This window comes from Capsicum annuum, chromosome 1 (genome assembly GCF_002878395.1).
Source record: "Capsicum annuum cultivar UCD-10X-F1 chromosome 1, UCD10Xv1.1, whole genome shotgun sequence".
In the NCBI taxonomy this organism is placed as follows: Eukaryota; Viridiplantae; Streptophyta; class Magnoliopsida; order Solanales; family Solanaceae; genus Capsicum; species Capsicum annuum.
The window spans coordinates 246,734,542-246,757,589 of NC_061111.1; the positions used below are offsets into that span (position 1 = coordinate 246,734,542).

Here is a 23,048-nt window from a genome sequence, read left to right on the forward strand (position 1 = left end):
CATATACATAGAATAGAGTGTATATATGTGAATAGATCTTCTATAGACGTGTATATTTAACGTCTACATGAGTATATATTTTATAAATTAGTATATAACTATACAAATATATATTGTAGTATATCTCATTTAAAGTATTACATATACATAGAATAGAGTGTATATATGTGAATAGATCTTCTATAGTTGTGTATATTTAACATTTACATGTGTATATATTTTATAAATTAGTATATAACTATACAAATATATATTGTAATGTATATATATTGTGGTATATCTCGTTTAAAGTATTACATATACATAGAATAGAGTGTACACATGTGAATAGATCTTCAATAGACGTGTATATTTAACATATACATCTGTATATGTTTTATAAATTAGTATATAACTATACAAATATATATTGTAATGTATATATATTGTAGTATATCTCGTTTATAGCATTACATATACATAGAATAGAGTGTATATATGCGAATAGATCTTCTATAGACATGTATATTTAACGTATACATGTGTATATGTTTTATAAATTAGAATATAACTAGACAAATTTACATTGTAATTTATATATATTGTAGTATATCTCGTTTAAAGTAATACATATACATATAATAGAGTGTATATATGTGAATAGATCTTCTATAGACGTGTATATTTAACGTATACATATGTATATATTTTATAAATTAGTATATAACTATACAAATATACATTGTAATGTATATATATTACAGTATATTTCATTTAAAGTTTTACATATACATAGAATAGAGTGTATATATGTAAATAGATCTTCTATAGACGTGTATATTTAACGTATATATGAGTATATATTTTTTAAATTAGTATATAACTATACAAATATATATTGTAATGTATATATATTGTAGTATATCTCATTTAAATTATAACATATACATAGAATAGAGTGTATATATGTGAATAGATCTTCTATAGATGTGTATATTTAACGTATACATTTGCATATATTTTATAAATAAGTATATAACTATATAAATAAATAATGTAATGTATATATATTGTTGTATATCTCATTTAAAGTATTACATATACATTGAATAGAGTGTATATATGTGAATAGATCTTCTATAGACGTGTATATTTAACGTATACATGTGTATATATATATAATTATATATATATATTATAGTATATTTTATTTAAACTTTAAAGTTTAAAGTAGTACATATATATTTGGATGGTGCGTATATATGTGTAATTGTTCATATGTGTATATATTTTTTAAATTCTAATATAGTATATACTATATATATAGTGTATACATATTGTTTAACGTATTTATAATGTATATAGGTGGATATATATAATGTATATTGAAACAAAGTTTTTTTTTTTATACTTTTGACCGGGTTTGACCGATTTTTTAATCGGGTTTGACCGGATTTAGGTGGTTTTGACCGTGTTGGGTTAAGTGGGCCGGGTTAGGATTGTTTTTGATTTTTTTACTGTTGGACCCGGCTCGGCCCGGCCCACTTAGACCCTAATCTGGACCCGGCTCGGACCTCAACCCGGTTAAATAACACGGGACGATTCCGGGTTGGCCCGGCTCGGCCCACTTGACAGCCATAGGTGGTCACCTCATCTTTGTAACTATTTAAAATCCAAGAAAGATTGTTACTTTGACACAACGAGTATTTATCATGTGAAAACACATTCCTATCATGTGATAAACAGTTCCACTCCATGATCATTTAATAAGCACTCACCCATTAGTTTTTCGTTTTGAAAGTTCATGCCTTTAAACAACCCATAACAATATAAATCGAAAATATCATGATAAAAGAGGGGTTTTTGATCATTCATGCTCTTATTCAAACTTTCAATGCACCCTAAAACATAAATATATTGTTATATTCAAAATTCACGATAGACGGTACAAGACAACATACAATTTCTTCAAAACAACTTCATGACATATACTTTTCAAACAATTTCAAACCCTTTCTTTATAAATATTATTGGGGATCTTTAATGTAATAAAAACAATTTAAATATTATGCCCATGATATTTAGAGAAGTGCCACATACCTTAGATTATAAGATTTGAAAAATGAAACTCAAATCTTGATCCGTTTCTTGAAATCTTGAACTTAAGGATTGATTCTTGATTTCTTGTTCTTGGAGGAAACCCTAGTTTGATCTTATTTTTTAGAGTGAAAAGAGGATCTAGATGTTGTAAAACTGATAATAGTTGAGTAAATAATGTTTAGGGTGTTATTTAATTTGTGTGAGAGGTTTCTGGGAAGGGAAAGTACCAAAATACCCCGCTAAAAACGTACTTTTTGATCGATTCGGCCTCAACTGACACCTCTCTGAAAAATGAGCATAACTTTTTACTCCGATATCGGATTAAGACAAAATTAGTAGCGTTGGAAAGAGTACTTAAAGACCTTTCATTTGATATATAGCACGCCCTCTAATTCGTTATATACAAAAAGTTATGGTTGATGGAACTTGATCAAGTTTAGACGCTCACCAAAACTCAATCGATAGGAAAACTTTCAACTCGTCCTTCAGCTAGGGGATTTGGTGACCTCAATTCATAGTCAAAGGCATTCAAACACTATTGGATTGATCATCACACATATATTAACAAAGAATCATTGGATGTGGGTCTATACAGAAAAGATGGTTCAAATTTTAGCCCGAAAGGACGGGGTGTTACAGTTCCTCCTCCTTTAATGTGGTAACATTCATCTCGATGTCTGTTCTCATTTGCCTACAAACCTCCAAAGAACGAGTATTTATAATGACTTTACTTCTTGCGGGAACTACAGGTTGGGGCCCACCTACATCGTTCAAATTTATAACATCCCAAACATCATCTAGTATGAGAAAGAAACTGTTTTCTTGCTTGATCCTTGCATTGATTTTGCCTGCCGTTCTCTCTACACTTCCGTTGTTATCTATCTCTAGGTCTAACCTGCTGGCAATTTGACCTTGAACGTTTCTTATTTCTATCGGCAGTTTGGGGACTGTAACCCAGAAAACAACACCAAAGGACTGTTTAGAACTTGACACATTAGCCTTTAGAAGCTCATTGTTGAGATTCTTCACCAACGTCGTTTTCCCAACTCCTCCCGTACCCAATACACCAACGATGCATACCTGAAAGGATTCAAATACCCAAAAAAATAATTTACCCAAAGGTGAAAGATGCAATAATGGATTTCACATCAACTAATTGAATTGAGTTGTGGCTCCACATCAACACATAAGGTGCAAATAAATACAGAAAAAACAAGTTTAAGGTACTTATGTCTTTTCTCAAAATTAAATGTTGATTTAATTCGAACAATACCTTATCATCTTCTAATAGTTGTTGGATTTTGTGTAGATTTTTTTCTGCAGCTGGTTGGTCTTCTATTGATGTTACCGGGATGTGCTCAACTTTTTTCATCTGGTAATTTTCTACCACCAAATTGGATACAAAGTTTTCTCCGATCTCTTTAAGCTTTCAAAGTTGATCTCGGATGTTTCGTGCTTAAGTGGAAACTTCCGGACGAAGACTGCAACTTGGGCAACATTTATACACAAGCTTCTTTGCCGCTGCAACGGTTCCTTGCGTAGTTTCCCATTTATCCTCGAGCTCATGAACATCATCAACCACTTTACAACATTCGGTTTTGGTTTATAGCCTTCTCCCTCAGCTTTTTCCACCTCGACTTTTATATCAGCTCGAAACTTTGTTAGCTTCTCCATTTCCTCCTTTACGTTTTTAATTATTGATGAGAAACGGACAATATTTTCGATCGTAGGATAGATGCATTTTCACACATTCTTTCCCATATCAACGATAAATCCACCTACAACATTAAAAAGTACTTCCATTGAACAAAAGTACTTCAATTTGAACTTGTTCAATTTTTCACAACCAAGCTGACTTTTAATTAGCTGCTGAAAACCATCTATTCAATACATTATGAGTTCCGTCGAGATCCTACATTTCTCATCATAAATTCATTGAATAAGTACGAATAATCAATTTAGAATGTCTCAACAACTTAGAAGAACTAAAATTTCGAGCTCCGCCTATGTGCAACAGGATTGTTAATAATTGAACGTACCCATCCACTGCAGAAAGCCAACAACCACACAAACCGAAGGTTATCTTTAGAAGACTATGAACTAAAGTCTGGCCATACATTAATTTTAAGAGTCCCTTGTTGGTTTTTTTAAAGAAAGATGGGACAGCGAAAACGGGGTTAAAATGGCTCTCAAAGGATTGAATAACTTTCAATAACATTCAATGATTTTATTAAGCATTGAGGTGCTTTAAATAGCCAACATAAAACAAAAATCTGCATAATTTGAAATTTAAAACAACCTAAAATATCTCAACAACTAAACAAATTAACAAATATTTAAAATTCAAAGTCATCCTAATCTAAACAACTCATTTTGCTAAAAACTAGTGCAGTAACTTAAAGCAATTTCCAACACTCCTCCTTGCTTTAGTTACTGCGATTTAAAAAAGGCACTCCTCCTCAATTTCTACTTCCGCAAATTGTGCTTGAGGATTGTTTTTAAGCTTGCACACTTTTGTAACATGACCTGCTTGTTTGCAATTTCCACATATTGCATCAGGTCTCCACCAACAAAAATTCTCCAAGTGTGTTTTCTTTTTGCAGTGTTTGCAAGGAGGATAATTACCTATTCCTTTTTTGTTTTGTGCATAAAAGGCACTCTCAGTAACATTGTCTTGTCTAAAAGCTCTTCTTTGCTCTTGTGCTTGTAGAGCACTTATTAGTTCTTCCACAGAGATAGTAAAGAGATCTTTAGACTCCTCCACAGATGAAATTTTAGACTCGAATCTCTCCGGAATTGTCACAAGAATTTTTTCTACTATTCTGTCATCTTTGAAATCCTCACCAAGTAACCTGATTTTACTGACAAGGAAAGAGATATTTTTAGAATACTTAGCAATAGTTTCATCCTCTTGCATTCTAAGAGATTCAAAATCCCTTTTCAAATTCAAAATTTGCATTTGTCTAACTCAGTCACTTCCTTGATATTCTTTTTTTTGTTAGTTTTTCTCAAGCTTCATTTGCTGTCTCACAAGCAATGATTTTAGAAAAAATCGAATCCGCAACTGAATTTTGAATTACAGTTTTGGCTTTGAATTTTTTGAGCTTTTCATCTAAATGAGATTTAATTTGAGCGACAGTAGAATTTTCAGGGAGTGATTGTAATGGTGTATCATCCGCTACAACTTCCCACAAATCATAGGCTTGAAAATATGATTTCATTTTCACTGACCGAATTTGGTAGTTTTCGCCAATGAAAATTTTTGGGGCATTAAATGAGAGACTGCTGCTTGACATCTTTTTGGTTGAAAATAACCCTACGCTTTCAAAATAAGCACGGGTTGAAAATGGTATCCTTGACGGGTTAAAAAGGTAGCCCTTACGGGTTAAAAAGATAGCCCTTGCAGGTTAAAAATGGTATGGTAGCGCTTTGAAAGAACACACAAATCCCGTAAGATCAATAAGGCTCTGATACCACTATTGTTTTTTTTAAATAAAGATGGGGTAGCGAAAACGGGATTAAAATGGCTCTCAAAGGATTGAATAACTTTCAATAACATTCAATGATTTTATTAAGCAGTGAGGTGCATTAAATAGCCAACATAAAACAAAAATCTACATAATTTGAAATTTAAAACAACCTAAAATATCTCAACAACTAAACAAACTAACAAATATTTAAAATTCAAAGTCATCCTAATCTAAACAGCTTATTTTGCTAAAAACTAGTGCAGTAACTTAAAGTAATTTCCAACACTCCTCCTTGCTTTAGTTACTGCGATTTAAAAAAGGTGCTCCTCCTCAATTTCTGCTTCCGCAAATTGTGCTTGAGGATTGTTTTTAAGCTTGCACACTTTTGTAACATGACCTGCTTGTTTGCAATTTCCACATATTGCATCAGGTCACCACCAACAAAAATTCTCTAAGTGTGTTTTCTTTTTGCAGTGTTTGCAAGGAGGATAATTACCTTTTCCTTTTTTGTTTTGTGCATAAAAGGCACTCTCAGTAACATTGTCTTGTCTAAAAGCTCTTCTTTGCTCTTGTGCTTGTAGAGCACTTATTAGTTCTTCCACAGAGATAGTAAAGAGATCTTTAGACTCCTCCACAGATGAAATTTTAGACTCGAATCTCTCCGGAATTGTCACAAGAATTTTTTCTACTATTCTGTCATCTTTGAAATCCTCACCAAGTAACCTGATTTTACTGACAAGCAAAGAGATATTTTCAGAATACTTAGCAATAGTTTCATCCTCTTGCATTCTAAGAGATTCAAAATCCCTTTTCAAATTCAAAATTTGCATTTGTCTAACTCAGTCACTTCCTTGATATTCTTTTTTTTAGTTTTTCTCAAGCTTCATTTGCTGTCTCACAAGCAATGATTTTAGAAAAAATCGAATCCGCAACTGAATTTTGAATTACAGTTTTGGCTTTGAATTTTTTGAGCTTTTCATCTAAATGAGATTTGATTTGAGCAACAGTAGGATTTTCAGGGAGTGATTGTAATGGTGTATCATCCGCTACAACTTCCCACAAATCATAGACTTGAAGATATGATTTCATTTTCACTGACCGAATTTGGTAGTTTTCGCCAATGAAAATTTTTGGGGCATTAAATGAGAGACTGCTACTTGACATCTTTTTGGTTGAAAATAACCCTACGCTTTGAAAATAAGCACGGGTTGAAAATGTTATCCTTGACGGATTAAAATGGGTAGACCTGACGGGTTAAAAAGGTAGCCCTTACGGATTAAAAAGATAGCCCTTGCAGGTTAAAAATGGTATGGTAGCTCTTTCGAAGAACACACAAGTCCCGTAAGATCAATGAGGCTCTGATACCGCTATTTTTTTTTAAAGAAAGATGGGGCAGCGAAAACGGGGTTAAAATGGCTCTCACAAGATTGAATAACTTTTAATAACATTCAATGATTTTATTAAGAATTGAGGGGCTTTAAATAGCCAACATAAAACAAAAATCTGCATAATTTGAAATTTAAAACAACCTAAAATATCTCAACAACTAAACAAACTAACAAATATTTAAAATTCAAAGTCATCCTAATCTAAACAACTTATTTTGCTAAAAACTAGTACAGTAACTTAAAGAAATTTCCAACATCCTTGCCTAGAAAGAAACAGCTATAACGCCTTTTGACTAAAGGATCCTTCTCTGCATCTAGTACGCCCATAAACTATGACCAATTTGCTGCAATGCGCTACAACTTTTCGGGGGCCCTATTACCATCCTAAACTAAATTTTAGCTTATTTTTGTCAACCTTTTTAGCTGATGTGGAAACTTTGAAGTGGGCTCCATTTTATGCAATAAAGGTACCACATCAGCACAAAAGGGTGATAAAAATACACTAAAAATGAGTTCAGGTGGTAATAGAACCCCTTTGAAGTTAGAGTGTGTCGTAGCAACTTTGGCCATAGTTCGGAGAGGTGGGGTTTTTTTACTGGATGCTTATCTTAATATTTTTAAAAGTAATGCATTTTGCTGACGTGACACCTTTTGTCAACCTTTTTAGCTAACGTGGCACCTTTGAAGTGGACCCTATTTTATGCAATAAAGGTACCACGCCAGCACAAAAAAGTGACAAAAATACGCTAAAAATGAGTTAGGGGGTAATACTGTGAAGTTAGTGTGTCGAAGCAACTTTGACAATAGTTTGGGATACTGGATGCTTATCTCAATATTTTCAAAAGTATGGTTTTCAAGCATGCTAATTTGGAAAAAAGGACAAATCAATTGGTCACACATGTACAATAACATAAGAAAGAAGAGAAAATAAGCTTGAGGGTGTGTTTGGCATGGATGATAACGTTTCCTCATGTTCGGTTGGTTAAATAATTTGGAAAATATTTCATTAGCATTTTTCCCTTAAAGACTTTAGCTTATATTATGGTACACTTATTCATATTAACTTGTCATAGGGAAGTTACTGTCATATGAAAACTTTCTTATGATTTGATTAGGTTGAATCCTAATACGTTCTTCAACTTTCTTGGTCGAAACAAGAAACTACTCAGTGTACAATGAAGCAATCACAATATTGGAACCAGTAAGCACGGATAGTATAAACAAGTAACAATTATTGATATAAAAAACTTAAGACATCTGACGTGAAATACATCATAGCAAATCCAAGCCGATTAACTACAGCTCGAAACTTTGTGTCTCTCGATGGCAGAATTTTCCATCCTCAGCTTTTCTACTTCTCCGAATGAAGCAACAAAAAGTCAAGCTCAATACAATGTTCATCTTTCATGGAAAACATTTTCCATCATAATGAACACACCCTATGTGTTCATCGTTGCGCAGGTCTGGGGAAAGGGCTCCACCACAAGGTTGTATTGTATGCAGCCTTACCTTGCATTTCTGCTAGAAACTGTTTTCAAGGTTTGAACCCATGACCTCCTGGTCACATGACAACAACTTTACAGGTTACTCCAAGGCTCCCCATCATGCAGTTGTCACAGTAAATTCATTAAATATGTACATATTATTAATTTAGAACTCAATAACTTAAAAGAATTAGAATTCTGAATCCACCATTATGCAACATGATTGACAATAATTGAATCCTTCCACTGCATCAGAGGGACGACAAAAATCTCAAGAGTCCTCACGAATGCCTATCTTTGCTCACTTTCAGTTTGGACCACACGCGAGTGTCTTTTTGTGTCTCACAAAGATTCTTTATTTCCGAAAATAAATCGAGAAACATATGTAAATTAAATTGGACATACAGGGGAAAAACAAAAAGAAATGTTCAGAATGATGGGAGACTCGTTACCTCATTAGGATCAATAAACTAAGACCTAATCTTTTGTATTTTTTTAATGAACGGCATTCTGTCTAGAGATATAAATTTGAGAAATCATACTCAGTGAAATACTACAGGAATGAGATGAGAAATTCACATACTGAATTGTCAAGCCACTTAACTTCAGTATTGTCGTGTGTACAACAAAACACCGGAAAACATTTTCCCGAAACTGACAATCTAAACAAGAAATTACTCAGTGTACAAGCCTGCAATCAAAATATTAGAACCAGAAAGAAGGAATAGTACAAACAAGAAACAGTTATTGGCAGAAAAAACTTAACGACATCTGACAGTAAATATACATCACAGCAAACTCGACTGGTTAACTTTAGCTCGAAACACTGTCTCTCTGGTGCAGCATGAACTTCCTTTGATTTCTTTTAGATCTCTGAATGAAGCAACAAAAAGTGAAGCTCAATACATAGTAGATAACAAATAATCAAATATAATACCACCTACAATTGAGAAATCCGAAAGTTAATTGGCATATCGCCTGAAACTGTCTGTAGGTTCAACCACTCTAGGACTCCTTTTTTTACTTTGACGTTGGTGGTTAGAATAGAGGGAGGCAACTTTTGGTGTTCTACTCGGTCGCAATTGATCACCTCGTGCTCCTTCAAGTGTTCCCACATACTCTGCGGCTCGCCCAACGATCCAAATTTCGGTAAGTTTCTCAACACTAACTTCTGAACTCTTGGAATTTCTGTGTTGACACGTGTTGCCTTAGTTGCACTGCAGGACAAAAGGTAATTGAAATGTCTTCCAACTGCATGGGTACAGAAAAAACTCCACCACCAGTAAAAAAACATGTTAAACTTGCACAAAAGTGTATTTCTAGTTGACGTAATTTAGAAAATCTTAGACCCAGAAGTTTACTGAAATCAGAAACACTCTTCAAACTATTTACAGAAACGAGGCTGATATGTTCCAGATTTGGCAGAGGGTCAAATTGTCGACTTCCTGCTGGAGGTCCAAAATCACAAGAACATCTCTCTATGTGTAGTGATTTTAATCCATCAAATCTGTTGTATGAAATCAACTTCTTGAGACCCATGCATTCTTCCAAGTACAAATCTGAAGCAAACTGCAACATGCTTTAGAGCTCTCCATTACTGAAAATTTCACACTTTGAGACATTTATCATCCTTCTTGACTTGTTGAGTTGTACATGCGTTGGAGTATTCCCAACATCAATGTGAAATCTTTTCAATCTAGACATCCAGGTGTGGTCTTTGTTGAAAATCGATGAGCTAGCCACTCTAATAAAAAGAGAAGTCATACTGTGCTGAGATGATATCTCATCAAAACAAGTTGCTCCAATAAGACTTAATGGCCTCAGATTTATCATTTCTCTATCAAGCATATTTAACATTTCAATGCTAGACAATTTGAGGAAAAATCCTTTACTGATGTTCTTGAAATCAATAACAGGCAGATTTAATACCTTCAGATTTGTCAACTTGTCCATTCCGGGAGGCAGACAACATACCCTCGTAATATCACAATCAAGCAATTTCAAATTGTGAAGTTTACCAATAGGTGGTAACTCTGTCAACATGTGGAAATTTTGTATTATTAGAGCATGCAGTTGGCGTAAACTATTGATGGAAGAAGGCAGCGCTCTAATACCAGCTCCACTCAGATTCAAAACTCTTTGAGCTGGAAATGCCAAAAAGAATTCATGGGGAATCTTCTCATGGGGTTCATTGTCTTGCAAAAGTAAAGATGTTGTCTCTGGGAATTTCGTTAAGCAATCAGGTAGACATTCAATTTCGTTACAAGATATTCTCCTGACAGAAGACGATACTTTAATAGTGATATCTCAGCCAACCCAATTCCAGCTTGAATAACATAATTGTGTTCATTCCAAGAGGAATTTTCTTTCGATATAGCAAAATCACGAACGACATCATGCATCTTCAGAAAATCCTTCTTATGGGCTTCTAGCATGCAGGCATCTTTAAGTCGCTCAACCATTTCGATTCCCTTGTTGTAGGCTTCGTCATATGTGTCATTTTCACCAAGTAACCCCTCGGCCCATCATCATTTTATAAATCATCTATTGGAACAGCCACCGGATATAAGGAGCAATACAAGAAACAAGGTTGAATATCCAGAGATTCTACAGAATCGTAACTCCACTTGATGACATTGTAAATCTTATTTACTACATTTTGGTTATAAGGTTCAGACCTTCTAAGTGAATCCAAAGCATTTTCTCAGAGCCCGACCCTTGTATTCCCTCTCATAGATGTTGCAATAACAATGATTGCTGAAGGTAAACCACCACACTGTCTTGCAATAACCCTTGCCAATGTTTGAATATGCTCCAAATTGGCACAATCTCCGGCATTTTTGACAAACAATTGCCAAGATTCATCCTCGATCAATGTGGTAACCTTCATTTCAACGTTTGTTCTCATTTGCCTACAAACCTCCAAAGAGCTAGTAGTAATAGTGACCTTACTTGTTGCGGGAACTACAGGTTGGTGCACACCTACCTCATCCCAATTTATACCTTTCCAAACATCATCTAGTATGAGAAGGAAACTCTTTTCTTCCTTGAGCCTTTGATAGATTTTGCTGGCAATGATTTGTACACTTGCCTCATTATCTACCTGTAGGTTTAGTCTAGTGGCAATTTGTCCTTGAATATTTCTTATGTCTATTGGTGGTTTGGGCACTGTAATCCATACCACAATACCTAAAGACAATTTGGAACTTGACACATTCTTTAGGAAATCATTGTTTAGATTCTTTACCAATGTAGTTTTCCCAACTCCTCTGGTACCCCACACACCGATGATGCTTACCTAAAAGGATTCAATTGAAAGATGCATCAATGGTCACAAAAAAGAAATGTAGAAAACTAGAGAAACAAAGACGTAGGAGGCTTTGATAATTTAGTCATAATTTCTTGATCTCACAATAACAACAAACCCAGTGTATTCCCACATAGTGGGGTCTGAGGAGGGTAAAATGTACTCAGTTCATACCACTACCTCCGAAGAAGTAGAGAGGCTATCACGGCTCCAGACAAAGGCAGTAAACAAAGTCTTGATTCTACTAACCTGAACCCTTTAGACTCAAGGGTTCGGCTCCAAACCTCCAATTTACCATTCACCCCCCCCCCCCCCCTCCCTTCGGTTCTCATCAATCAAAACTATATTCACAAATAGCATACTCCAAGGTGTTGGGAATTGCATAAGTTACTGCACTAGTTTTTAGTAAAATAAGTTAGTTAATTTAGGATGAATTTGAATTTTGAATTTAAATTAGATTGTTTGATTTGTTGAGACATTTTAGTTAGTTTAAATTTTGAATGTTGCTGATTTTTCTATTATAGGGTGGCTATTTAAAGCCCCTTGATGCTCAATAAAATTATTGAATACTATTGAAAGCTATTGAAAGCTTATTGAAAGCCATTTTAAATCCCTTTTCGCTGCTCCATCTTCTTTTAAAAAAACCAACACTGGTATCAAGAGCTTCATTGATCTTACGGGATCTGTGAATTCTTTCAAAGCACTATCATATCATTTTTTAACCCGTAAGGGCTATCTTTTTAACCCGTCAGGGCTCCATTTTAATCCATTAGGGCTACTTTTTTCAACCCGTGCTTATTTTCAAAGCATTGGACTATTTTCAACCAAAAAGATGTCAAGCAGCAGTCTCTCATTGAATGCCCGAAATATTTTCACTGGCGAAAAATATCAAGTTTGTCAGTGAAAAGAAAATTAAATTTCAAAACTTATGCTTTATGTGATGTTGTGAAAGAAAAAAAATTCTTACAACAACATTTTGCAATTCCCACAATTGTCAAGATGAAAGCTCTTTCAAACAAAACAAGATTTTTGATGGTGTTTTTTCAGCAAAGAATCAAAAGAAAGAAGAGAAAGATCAATAATAAAAAGAAAAAGTGCAAATTCAAAAAAATAAAAAATAAAAAATTCAGCATTTAGTACCGGAGCAAAAATTGAGGAGGAGCAGTTTTCTAAATCGCAGTAACTAAAGCAAGGAGGAGTGTTGGAAATTGCTTAAGTTACTTCACTAGATTTTAGAAAAATAAGTTAGTTAATTTAGGATGAATTTGAATTTTGAATTTAAGTTAGATTGTTTGATTTGTTGAAACATTTTAGGTAGTTTAAATTTTGAATGTTGCTGATTTTACTATTGTAGGGTGGCTATCTAAAGCCCCTTGATGCTCAATAAAACTATTGAATACTATTGAAATCTATTGAAAGCTTATTGAAAGCTATTGAAAGTTATTCAATCCATTGAGAGCCATTTTAAATCCCTTTTCGCTTCCCCACCTTCTTTTAAAAAAACCAACACAAGGCACCTCTCCTTGAATACGCCGCGCCAAAACATCCATCACCAAGGCAAATAAAAATGGGCTAAGAGTCAATCCGTGGTGCAACCCTTTTAAGACAGGGCAATGCTCTGAATCTCCTCCCGCCGTCCTCACCCATTTTTTGGTCCATCAAATATGTCCTTAATCTATCTAATGTACGCCACCAAAAACCCTCTCACTCCCAATAATCTCCAAAGAACTGCGCTAGGGACTTTGTCATACGCCTTCTCCAGATCGATGAACACCATGTGTAAGTCCCTTTTCCTCTTCCTATACTGCTCCACTGGTCTCCGCACCAGATGAATTGCCTCTATCGATGAGCGACCGAGTATAAATCCAAATTGATTTTGTTAAATAAATTGTAATGCCTCTTAAGTTTATAGGCTCACAATTTTGGAAAATAATGGGCTTAAAATCATAAATAAGATGTAACACCCCACATTTCGAGCTAGAATGAAAATTGTCCTTTCTATGTATAGATGATCCAAAAGCCATAAATCCTATACAAATTTGGCATGTTAATCAATTATGTAGTGTGAGAACCTATTTGAGCATGAATTGAGATCATAGAGGTCCCCAAACTCAAGGATGAGTTGAAAGCTTTCCTATCGTTCGAGTTTGAGTGAGTGTCAAAACTTGGGTCAACTTCAATCGATCATAACTCTCTGTATATAACTAATTAGAGGGACTACTATATATAAAATGAAAGCTCTTCGGATTAGCTTTCCAACGATACCAATTTCGTCAAAATACAATATCCGAGCAAAAAGTTATGGCCATTTTTGTGACTAAGATGGTAGCATCGTACAATTAGCGTGCGATGCACGCACCCAATTTCCAGGTGCTGTTTTTGCATTTTTAATGGAAAAAGTGGTATTTCTCTCCCCTATTCATCCATAACATGGGATTAAATCCTCCAAACACCAAAATAACATTATTTTCTCTCAAAATCACCAAGAACACTCCTTAGGGTTATCTCAAGATTTAACCGTGGGTTTTCCTTAATTCTTCAAGATTCAAAATTCCCATTACGAGGGCTACAAAAAGTACCCATAAATTGTAAGTATAGAATCCCAAAAGCTAGATTCATTCAAAAACTTCTAATTTAAGGTACACGGGGTTTCCCTAAAATCTCATGGGCATAGAAATCATGATTTTAAGAAAGGGGTTTCGGATTTATGAATATATTCATGTTTTAGAAACGTTAATGATACTGTTTTGGTCTTTAGGCCTTTCCCCAAATTGATTTGAAATTTTATATATATATATATATATATATATATATATGTAAGCATGTGTTTTAAGGTTGATGATTGAATTGAGAGCATGATTCATGAAAAATCCCTCTTTTGTGATGATTTTCATTTACTTATGATATACTATGAAATCCTTTGAATGCATCTTGAAGAGCATGTTATCAAATGTCTTGAATAGTGTTATAATTGGATTATGATTTTGATTTTAAAAGAGAGAGGGTTATTTATGTTGATGAATATTGAACATAATCATATAATGAGAAGAGTTGCATGTTTTGTTAAAAATTACATGACCACCACTTGTTTATTGAAATTATGGGAATTTTGTGTAGTTTTGACTTATATTTTCGGAACATGAATTCTCTTTGTTAAATTACATGTTTGGGTGGTCTGAACTATGTTTTTATGAAAGATCATGCTTAATGCATTATGGCTCAGCAAAAGGACTTGCAAGTCTTGGTGTGACGACACTAACTCAGATAATGCCATGGTAATTCAGAAGAGAATAGAATGCATGTTTGAAATCAGATTTTCAGATTTTGAAACTAGAATGATGCATGTTCCAGAACAGACTAAAATTAGGCATAAAGTGAGCTTAGGTGGTTCCCCGAAGAAGGCACGTGTTTCGAAAACTCATTGCCCAAAACCATGATTTGCCCATCCGAGTATATTAATATACATTGGTCTAGTGCCCTGTGGTGTATCAGACTTAGGCACTCCAACCCTTGTGGCACACTTGGGTTGGAGCTTCTTCGTCGAGTCAATGGCGGATTCCATATAGCCCGTGAAATATCAGACTTGTAGGGGAGTGCCACCTCACTCAGAAGTAATACAAAGATAAGAAATTACATTGACAGAAAAGTTTTATGACTATAGAAAATGCCCATGTGTTTTGAAATGATATCTTTCATGATGATTATGACAATATCTCAACTATTTTATTTATATATAAGCTTTATTTTGGATTTCTTTGCGTACCAGTATATTTGTATTGGCCCCCCTTCCTCCCAGGGTCTAAAGCTCAGTTCAAAGGTCTTGCTAGGCCATAGAGTTTTTAGACAAATGTGATGTATGTAGTTGGTGAGCCTTCTTTATTCCAGAAGGCCTATGTCTTTTAGATTATGTTATTTATTTTGGTTTAGGTTCACTGGGGGCCTTGTCCTAGTTTCTAACTTTGTTACTTCACATCACCAGCTTCTTGGTCTAATTTCACTACCAATAGGTCATGACAATAATACTTTAACGCATACTACTATTTGAGTGGAAATACAGTTCCAACATTCTACTACACATCATCCCCCCTTAAGCAAGACATTTGTAACATAAATTTGAAGGGAACTAAATGCAATTAATATCTCTAGCTGAAAAGCACGATTCCATTAGGATCAATGTTTACATCGGAATCAATACATATTAAAGCACTAACAGACTCTTCTCAAGTCCTTGCACAAATTTTAACTCTTATATGGTTCAATCAGAAAGGACCATACTCTTTAGATTCTACACTTCTGCACTTGAATCACCTCAATAATAAGACATATCTGAGGACATTAGAGTAAGGAAAGAATTTGGGATGACCTTTTTTTACTTTCATTTGGGCGACACCATAGCACGAATTAGAGTATGAAAGAGGAACATTTTGACTCTATTGCATGAACTAAAACATACAGAAAGAGAGATATTCCTAAACGCCTAGTAGCCTCCTGCTTATAAGCGTGGCGCACTACATACCCATAAACAAGACTTTACCCGACGTGATTTCCTAGACACCCTGAGACCATGAACCATTCTTTGATACCAAGTTTGTTACGACCCAAACTAGGGCCCTGGTCGTGATGAGCATTTCAAGCTATGAAGGCCCGAAATACCCCTATCTATCTGGTAATCATGTACATAATTCATATGATAATAAGATATGTGGAAGATACACAATATTGTGGAAAACATGGTCATAAATCAAATAAAATCAACAAAGGGGAAATAATGTCCCACAACATCTATCGACATCTGAACAACCATCTGCGAAATCTCTAATATATGACTGAAACAAATTACTATCTGAAAACTGGGACAAGGCCCCTAGTAGACCAAAAACTACTAAATGATAAATGAACTGATAGACATCAAGACTTTTGAAATATAGAAGGCTCACCACTTGATTTTGCAAATCTGTCGGAAGAGATCTACTGGTTATCTAGACCCCTAAATTATGCCTCAAACCTGAGAGGGAAGGGAGTCAATACAAAAGTACTGGTACACAGAGAAATCAAAAACAAAATATACTATTTTTTTCCAAATATAGGTGAGAGCCATTATAAAGCAGTTTTATATCAAATCATTTGAAAACACATGGGCATAATGTAATAGTTTTCAACAACAATGTAATGCAGTTAAGCTAGGTGGAATACCCTACATATAACATTTACACCAACTATTAAATCTCGGTTGTAGCCGAGATTAGAGTATAAATGAGGGGAAGACACACAGGATCACACAACAAGGTGTCTCAACCCAATAAAGTATAGTAGTGCCCAAGATCACTTAGCCTGGGATCCTAACCATAGTTTCAATTTGGGAATGACATAAAGTCAAGTACGCAAGATCACTTAGACTGGTGCCAAATCCCTATGTCGGCAAACACAGTTTCTAGCGATGAGCCCTTACAATCAAAATCCTCCTATTTTATGTAAAATCAATGCATCAAACTCCATTTAATTCAATCACATATCTTATTTTGTAGGGTATCGTCATACCCGACTTGCAAGCCATCAATGTCATATCATTCTTTCATGCAACCATTTTATTCATAATATATCAACATAAAAAACCTTCTCGTGGTAAGTCAAAATCATGCCCAAATCATAACAATGTTCAAAACATTTCATGTTATGCCTTTCAATATGATTTCAAACAATTCACATCATATAAAAATATAAAACAAAATCATATCAAGAGAGGGATTTCATATAATTCATGATGTCAAGTTCAGATCTTTTCAAAATGCATGCATATATGTATATCATAAATCAAATCACTTCGAGAATAGGCCTAAAGACCAAATCAATATCATAAAATGTTTAAAACATAATCATATTCATAATTTCAAAACCTCCATTTTGAAAACATGAATTTTAAAGCTCATGAGATTTTTGAGATAACCCCACGTACGTCTATATGCGAAGATGATAGGTGCTTCTTGAAGCTTATGTTCCAGGGATTCCAAATATGCAACTAGTTTCCAAAACCCATGGTTGAATCTTAAGTTTCTTGAGTTTTTATTTTGAAACCCTAAGGAGAGTTCTTGAGAAATTTTGATGAATGAAGGTGTATTTTAGGGTATTTGGGAAATGAATTTCATGTTTATGGCTAAATAAGGATGGAAAAAGGACCATTTTGCCCCTAAAACGGAGTGTTTAAGTCACTTGAGTAATAATATATGTGGCGCACACCTTATCACAAAATATAGGTTGTGTGGTGTACTCTTTATCACATACATTAGGTTGTGCATCACACACCTTATGGCATAAGTTAGGGTGTGCGTCGCACACCTAATGCTGCATGACACACTCCATTTTTCAAAGCCATAACTTCTTCCTTGGGTGTCAAATTTTTGCGAAATTAGTATCGTTGGAAAGATAATTCGATTACCTTTCATTTGATATATCGTAGGCACTCTAATTAAATATATACAAAGATTAATGGTCGATGGAATTTGACCTAAGTTTCAACGCTCACTAAAATTTGAACGGTAGGAAAACTTTCAACTTGCCCTTGAGCTTGGGGACCTCTATGATCTCAATACATGCTCAAATAGGTTTCCACACTACATAATTTATTAACACACTAAACTTGCATTGTATTTATGGATTTTGGAACCTTTACGTGAAGGAAATGATAATTTTTGTTCTCATCCGAAATGTGGGCGTTACATCCAAGGTTTATTGATTCTAGTTTGAACTTTGATTTTGATAAAATTGTGCTTTTCAGCTGCAGTATTAAGTGTATTTAGTCCTTTTCAAAATTTATGTTACAGACGTCATGCTTCAGAGGGAATGATGTGTAGCAGAATGTTGGAACTGTATTTCCACCCGAGTTGTAGTATAAGTTAAAGTGATGATATCATAACCTATTGGTAGTGATATTGGACCAAGAAGTTGGGATGTAAAGTCACAAGGTTAAAAATCAGAGTGAGGGTGACTTTTGTGTAGATAAATGTATTTAGTTGAATAACTGATGTTTGAGAATAATTTACCATTTTATAGTGATAGAATAATATGGTAGCTAGTAGCATGTGTGGATTGTATGGTAATCTATGGGGGAAGTGTTTGACTCAATATTTTTTATTTACACAGAGTAAGATGTGTATTATTAGATAATTGAATGTTGTGTGTCAAATTTCTATCTATTGTAATCTTGTTATCCTTGTATTGTTAATACTGAAAGTCTAGTGAAGCCGTGTGGGGCTCTTTAGATTCACTAGCATAGTTCCCTTGTCATTCATCTCATTTTTATTCAAAACACAAAATTAATGTCTAGTGGAGCCTTGTGGGGCCTATTTTGATTCACTAGCAACTTATTGTTCATCTTGTTGTTCTTGTGTTGGTTGGAACTGGGGTTTATGGCGTAGTGGCAAGAAAAGCGGTAAGGGCAATTAATTGAATATATGTATGGCCAAACCTTTTTGCATGAGATTGAGTTGGTAATGAAGTGATATGTCCCTTTGTGATGGTTTAGTAGAAGGTAAGGTAGAGAAGGAGTTATTAGTTAAGGTGAATTATTGTTTACTTGAAATATGAAAAGAGTTGTTGACGGTGTTTGTCGTGCAAGAAAATTATAGGTTATTGATGAAGGTACTTGGTGGATGAGTGGTGTTAATTTAGATGTCCCTGAGGTTGCAAGAGGGAGTTTAGTTGGGACTTATAGAACTATGAACTAAGTTTAGCTGTATGAAAGGGGTAGATAGTAATGATATGTAGAAGGAGGATGTGTTAATGGATTTTAAATAAGATAGATCATAGGATTGTGAGTGATCCTTACTGTTATGAAGTTTTGGCGAATTAATGTTTTTAGATGTTTGGCATGTAAGAAAATTGTGTGAAGTTGTGGTTCATCATAGCTAGAACTAAACACTAAGTTGGAATAGTAGATGGTTATCAAGATGGATATGATGAATTGATGTGGTGGGTGTTAATTGTGCGAAAGTGATCTAGTAGGCTTGATGTGGTAACTATGATGTAGAAGTACACTGAAGGTGCTATGGGGCTGCATTATTTTCAAGGATCATTTCATGTTGTGTGGTTAGTAGTACTGTTGAGTTGCTAGGTGGAGAAAGACTAGTTAGATAATAAGTTATGTCTTTATAGCTAAGTTATGGAGTTGTGATTAATGATGTTGAGCTTTTTGGTATAATCTTGATTCTCATGGTTTAGAAATATAAGTTTGCAGGCATGATGCTGGTAGACTATGACCGAAGTAGTATGGTCCGTCAAAAGTTTGGAAATTCTATGTTTAGTGTTAGAAGAATCTAGGTTGGCGAATATTTAAGCTGTTATATGATGACTTTTGGGTCTATAGAAAACTAAGGGTTGAATCTTAGTAGGAGGTACTAGCATTGGTTGTTATACATGAAGATACCGTCTTACAGGGTAAGTTTAGTTTTATGTGTATTGTTATATCCCTGACTCTAGAGTAAAGTAATTTCAGTTTATACTAGAGTGTATATAGTGGTTCACAGACTTAGAGTAGTGGCTTAAATCTAAGGGGGAGATGATAGAACGAGTAACCAAGTCTAGTTTTCAGATGCTAATAGATGTGCCAGTAAGTGGTGGAATTGGTCATGAGAAAGAACGATGCTCAATCTATTCTTATTTCAGTAGTTTACTTCAGTTATTCCGATAGATACTCATGTTTTATGTTTTAGCTTCATGATCATAGTCCGTGTTCATGCATATGATAAGGAATCATGTACTCTCTTAGTTCCTAGTATGATGAGTTCCCAGTTTGTTCAACAGTCAGAATAACTTTCCGTAAGTTATGAATTCCAAAAATTCAGGTCATGCAGTTCATAATTCTTGTGCACATGTGATACTCTTAACGATCAGCAAAAATTCAGATTTATATCAGGTACGTCCTCAGATTAGATCTCTTTAATGAGTCCATGTCATGAGTTCTCTATTCCTCACGCCTCAGTAGGATATCAAGTTATGCTTAGTACTCATCTCATTTTCTGGATCCCGATATTCCAATTTTTCAGTGACCTTCTCCCTTAGGTCAAGATAGTGATGATGAACAGTTGTTTAGATGGGAAAGAGTAAACCTTTCTTGTTGATTAAAGATGGTTGTGTGCTCATTTGAGTTAAGGCAGTAATTGTGGAGTAAGATTGAGGCCAAGTATTTGATACATGTCAAGGTTAGTTGAAGTTTTATGTGTTATATTTGTGAAAAATTATTGTGTTCTTGTTTTATGTTAGTCTATAAGTTGAAAGAATTTTGAGATGAAGCTTCCATGTATTGCTTGGTTAGTTGAGGATATTTTATGTGTATCATCTGAATAGTGCAGGGAAGTTGTTATGGATAGAAGTATTAAAGTATATGAGAAAGGTGCTTTATGAGTGTTTGTTTAGAAGTGCATATGTGGGTATGAAGATAGGCTTGAATGTCATGTTTGTATACATGTGGATGGATGCTATGAGTGTTTGTGAATGTCTAATACGAAGTTGAAGGTGTTTTCTGGAGTGGCAATAAGAATTATGCAGGAGATGAGGAATTGTGAAATGCAGGGTGTACTGAATTATGTGGTGCATCTTGTGATTTTGAGTTAGGCTTGAAGATGGTAAGGGGATTTAGTTCAGTTTAGACATTAGTAGATGAAATATTAGAGGCCATGTGAGAAAAATAAGTTGAATCAAATGAGTATGGTATTTAAGGAGAATAGTATAGTTAAGGGATATTCGAGCGTTGTGCTAAGCTTGAAAGTAAGAAGTTGTATTGCCTAAGGCCTGGTAATTCTATCCCGTTTTATGAGTTACATATATATATTCCATGCTATAGAGTAGTATCTTTGTCGTGATTCCTTAGCTGGATATCTTGTGTAACTCATGTCAGAGAATCTTTGCTCCCTAATGCTACTAGGACTTCTTTAGAAAGAGTGTTGAAAAGATACTCCAGTTAAGTATAAGTGTCCAGTATAATTCAGTTTAACAGTCAGGCAGACAAGTTACGATGGTTTTCCACCTTTTCACCCAGTCCTACTATCCGAAGTCTCAGGCGTATGACCATCCAAAGAGATAATCTATTCCATCCATGTAAGTTGAGAATTCAATTTAGTCAAAGCATCATGTTTCAGATTCAGCTATTTAGTCATGACTCAGTTCATAAGAGTTCAGCACATAATCTCAAATTTTCCCAAGTATTTTAGCTCAAACAGTGTAATACCCTGATACGATCTAAGTTCATTTGTCTCATGACTCATACTTGCATAAGTTATCACCTCTCGATTCAATATGTATGATTTCATCATGAACACTTCAAGGGAATCCTAAACTCTCCGAATCAACTCCTTAAAGCAAGTAAAGTCAAATCAGCTCAGAATTCAGTTTCATGATAGAAGTTAAATGTTTCAGCTCGGCTGTATCCCTTCTTGGAAGACATATCATGTCCACATTATTCCATACCTTTAATACTTCAACATTTCTACCCTTCATTCAGGGATGAATGATCCCAAGGGGAGATAATGTAACACCCCGCATTTTGGGCTAGAACGAAAACCATCGTTTCTATGTGTAGATGATTCAAAAGCCATAAATCCTATGCAAATTTGGCATTTTAATCAATTATGTGGTGTTGGAACATATTTGAGCTAGAATTGAGATCATAGAGGTCCCCAAACTCAAGGACGAGTTGAAAGCTTTCCTATCGTTCGAGTTTGAGCGAGCGTCAAAACTTGGGTCAACTTCAATCAACCATAACTCTTTTTATATAACGAATTAGAGGTCCTACTATATATCAAATGAAATATCTTCGGATTATATTTCCAATGATACCAATTTCACCAAAATCTGATACCCGAGCGAAAAGTTATGACCATTTTTGTGACTGAGATAGTACAATCGCGCGATTAGCATACAACGCACGCACCTAATTTCCAGTTTTCGCATTTTTAAGGGAAAAAGTGGTATTTTCCACCCCCTATTCATCCATAACACGTGATTAAATCCTCCTAATACCAAAATAATATTATTTTCTCTCAAAATCACCAAGAACACTCCTTAGGGTTTCAACTCAAAGATCAATATATCTCAAGATTTAACCGTGGGTTTTTCTTAATTCTTCAAGATTCAGAATTCCCATTACGAGGGCTACAAGAAGCACCCATCAATCGTACGTATAGTATCCCAAAATCTAGAGTTCATTCAAAAACTTCTAATTTAAGGTACACGGGGTTTTCTTAAAATCTCATGGACATAGAAATCATGATTTTAAGAAAGGGGTTTCGGATTTATGAATATATTCATGTTTTAGAAGCGTTGATGATAT

The 23,048-nt window shown here is 34.6% G+C and overlaps 2 pseudogenes; both read right to left on the reverse strand.

The window, feature by feature from the left end:
- LOC107862679 overlaps nucleotides 1-4,035 on the reverse strand; it is a 73,466-nt pseudogene extending 69,431 nt beyond the window's left edge.
- A 5,060-nt stretch (nucleotides 4,036-9,095) lies between these two features.
- LOC107862664 overlaps nucleotides 9,096-23,048 on the reverse strand; it is a 16,009-nt pseudogene continuing 2,056 nt past the window's right edge.